The following is a 4,003-nucleotide window of genomic DNA, read 5'->3' as shown; positions in this document are numbered from 1 at the left end:
TTGTGAAAATTTAAGTCAAGACATGTACTTGGAAACACATTCAAAATATTGCAATATGATCGTAATAATGAGAATTTAAGCCAAGACCTTGATAAACATCCAAGAGTTGTGAAATCGTTTTACAACAAACACTGAAAACAAACCTTGTGAAGTGTTTACGAAGGAAGCCATCAATCTATATGAGATATATTTTGATAATGGATGTACATTACCTATCTTCCAACCATTGTTCAAGGGATATACTTTTAAGATAAGCTACAAAACTAAACAAAAATTACATAGGTCAAATCAGAATGTAGCAAAGGCTTCATATGTGATATGGATAAGAAAAGTTCTTATAAAGTCTTTCTACAAAGCAAGGAATAAAAGTTGTATTGAAACGTTTAATGCACATTAGATTCCTATATAGAGCACAGGGTACTACTACACAACCATACTTAGCACAAAATGTTTGTTGCTCAAGTAGGTGCCCTTATGGAAATTGTTCCAAAAGGTCAAGTGGGAGTAGTGTAAATCTCAAAAGAGTTTGAGAAAAGCAACAAACAAACGTGGTTCAAACCATGATTGGTTCACCCTATGCTAAATATGCCTCCTCAAAAGGCAAGTGGGAGTATAAGAATCTCGAAAAGTTCGAGAGCCTTGAAAGATTTCAAGAAAAGTGATTTCGAAAATCTTGAAGAAATTCGAGAAGTAATCGAATAAAAGCAACAATATGAGCATCATTCACCTCATGTTACAAATGACAACGCGTGGTCTCATTAAGTGTAATGGGATTAATAACCATGTGTCGAAGGTAGTACATTCCAAGTGCACATCCTCTATTGTCGTTTCTCATTGAAAACTAAACAAAGTTGTTGTATGAGTTTCAATTGTTGCATAAAAACCCACAATGGTGACTAGCATATGTAAAACTTAGCCAGAGAAATATGATTTCATATTGACTAAGAGTTCTAAAATATTTATTTTGGAACATTATGATTATGCAAGTAATAAAGTTGATTTGACAAGTTATGACTCCAAGTGGTTTAAAACAAGGAAATCTGAAATAGATCCTAAGTCTGTAAGCAAGTGTATGACAATTGAGTAATTTGCCTAAATTGGGTGAAACCCAATATAAGCAAAGCAGACAAGAAAGAAAAATGTTTTCTAACTAAAGCAAAGACTTGTTAAGGGGTTCAAGAGATTCTTAGTATGACTATGACTACGATGAAACCTTTACATTAGTCATGTTGCAAAGATCTATTAAAGATACTTTAGTGATTTCTACCTTATAAGATTTGGTAGATAGATTTCAAAACACTCTCTTGAAATTGTTCATGAAATAAGATTTGTATATGATACAATCAAAAGTTTGGAGATCCAATAATCCTAGGGATGCATAAAAGATCCATAATGGATTGAAATTAGCATCAGGGAGTTAATGTTCTTAATTTTGTGAGTTAATCAAATCGTTTGATGTTCTCGTTAAATGAAGAAAAGGTCTTGTATGTACAAGATGTTTAGTGGGAGCTATGAAGTCTTCTTGGTCTAGTACAGAATGCAATTATTGAAGGATCAAGTAATGGCTAATGCATTTTATATGAAAACCTTGAAGAGGATGATGAGTACATTTGGGATTCAAGATCTATATAGATAGGTCTCAAAGGATGTTTGAGTTTTGGTTAAGAAGCTTATATTGATAAGATTCTTATAAGGTTCAACATTATATTGAAAAGAGTTTCAATCCCATGTGACATGGCACGTTGCTTAATGATTCAATACCTTGAGAAAGGTTGATGAAATTAAGACTTTGAGTGATGATCCTTATGCAATTCGCAAAGGATGCATCATGCACATGCCATGGACTATACTCGTCTATTTGATTTGCGTGTTTTAAAGAACAAGTGATGATAGATTTCAATCGAAATCCAATGTAACGTTGGAATACAAATTAGAAATTCCAAAGTTCCTTGCGAAAGGGCGAAGGAAAATTCTTAGTGTATGGAGATAAAAATGATTATAAGATTTAGAAATTGCAAAGTTCATGTTTATGAGAATGTCTCATGAACTCTACTTACTGAACCCCTTCCATGACCAAGGTATGAGAGTCATACTAAGGTTTTTGGATTGAAGCAAGTTATGTAATTTTAGTTGTGTATGTTTTGAGAAAGCATATTACAAAAGTAAATACATTAGCTTGCAGAATTATGTTTATCAATTGAAACAAAGTTTCAATCTTATTTAATCGTGGTTTCAAGATTAAATAAAATGTCCAAAATAATTATGAATTGATGGGCTCACTAGGTTGATGACCTTTTAAATGAAACCCCACAGGTGAACTAAATTCATATATTATTTAAGTTCCTAGTTCGGAATCATTAAAGTGGACATAAATGATTTCAATTTGGACTAGTATGTTAAGATTGATTGGATAGCGCAGTTTCATGGGCTATAGGAGCGTAGTGATGTTCGGTCAATCACATGGATATGCATGAATGATGCATGATCGAACTATTGACCTACTTTGAAGTTCAAGTATAGAGCTTCCGGATATATTAGTGGATTCCTTTGACATGAGTGGAACATTGATCTCATTCAATGGATGTTATAACTGTGGTACATTCAAACGTCTGCCCGTAACTGGAGATTATAAAGGGTGTTTTCCGGTTATTTCAGAAGTTGAGTGGGAGTTTTGGTTGCCACAAGATTGGATAGAGTCTACCTATTTAATTAGGAATGTGTCTTGGCCCCTTGAAGAGGGAGAATTCAGAAAATGCATGGCCGTGCTCAAATGGATTACATAGTAATCATTTGTTTTGTAATTCTAACTCAGATTTCAAGAAACGATTTGTATATTAATATGATCACGACATAAGATGCAATCATATTATCAAATCGACACACATTGACTTAAGGAATTTGAATATTGCGCACTTGTCTCAGACAAGTGGGAGATTGAAGGAGTTATGTCTTCGATAAGTGCAATTACTAGATATATCAAGGATCACTATTATGGAGATAATAAGTTCATTCTATTGGGGCGTCATCCTCTGTTGCTAGACTATGAGAGATGATCTTTGGGCTAGTCAAATAGTCCAAAGCCCTTTAGAATGGATCCTATATTGGTCACACACAAGGGTATTGGGTTAAGTAATAAGAGGCCCATTCATGGGCCTCATGAGCAATTAACTAATCATGAATTGGATTGGGCTAGCATAGTTAGATTGGAATTAGGTTTTGGGCTTTTGACATGGGCTCTTATTTAGAGATGAGATCTATAAATAAGATCCATACCTAGGGTTTGCAGCGAGTAGTCATAATTCACACACTGTGAATTTTTACATCAAGGCAACCAATCCCAAAACCCTAATCCTCTCTCACATTCACGGCTCTCACTCCCCCCCCCCTTTTGGACTCACGGCCGGCCACCCCTTGGTGGCGCGTGTGGTGGTTCGTGGTGGTTCTTGGTTAGTATGTCGCTCTTCTCCATAGAAGGTCAATTGAAGGTTTCAATTGCAACTAACTAGCATTAGTGGAGGTCTTAATTTGTGCCCGTGGACCAAGTAGAGGAATCACGATTGGGGTTCTTTATCTCCCTTTGTTCTTACTCGATCGCACGTGGAATCACGCTTCAAAGGTACAATTATTTGTTCTTTATGTGTTATGCATTAGATCCTTGGATTAGGTACTGTATGAATATGATTCATGTTTATTTCCGCTGCGTAGTACCTATAAATCCCTACATGAACAACCCTTGCCCATTTTTTCTTTGCCCAACCCAGACCTGACCGCCTTTCCCCCAGGGCAAGAGTCCTACACTTATGCCCTGTTAATTGCCCATGCTAGGGGCGAGGATCCACAGCAGGCCTAGGCCCAGCCACAGCCTGTAGTTCAGCCCATTCCACAGCCACCATCACCACCCCGACAGTCCTATTCCGTCCCTCATGGTGACTCTGACCCAGTTTGGGACTTGCAGAGTATTGGCCAGGCCATAGGTCGCATAGAGCAGACCCAGACCGAGTTT

This window comes from Chenopodium album, chromosome 21, assembly GCF_948465745.1.
Source record: "Chenopodium album chromosome 21, dcCheAlbu1.1, whole genome shotgun sequence".
Taxonomy (NCBI): Eukaryota; Viridiplantae; Streptophyta; class Magnoliopsida; order Caryophyllales; family Amaranthaceae; genus Chenopodium; species Chenopodium album.
Note: the sequence above shows the minus strand (reverse complement) of the source record.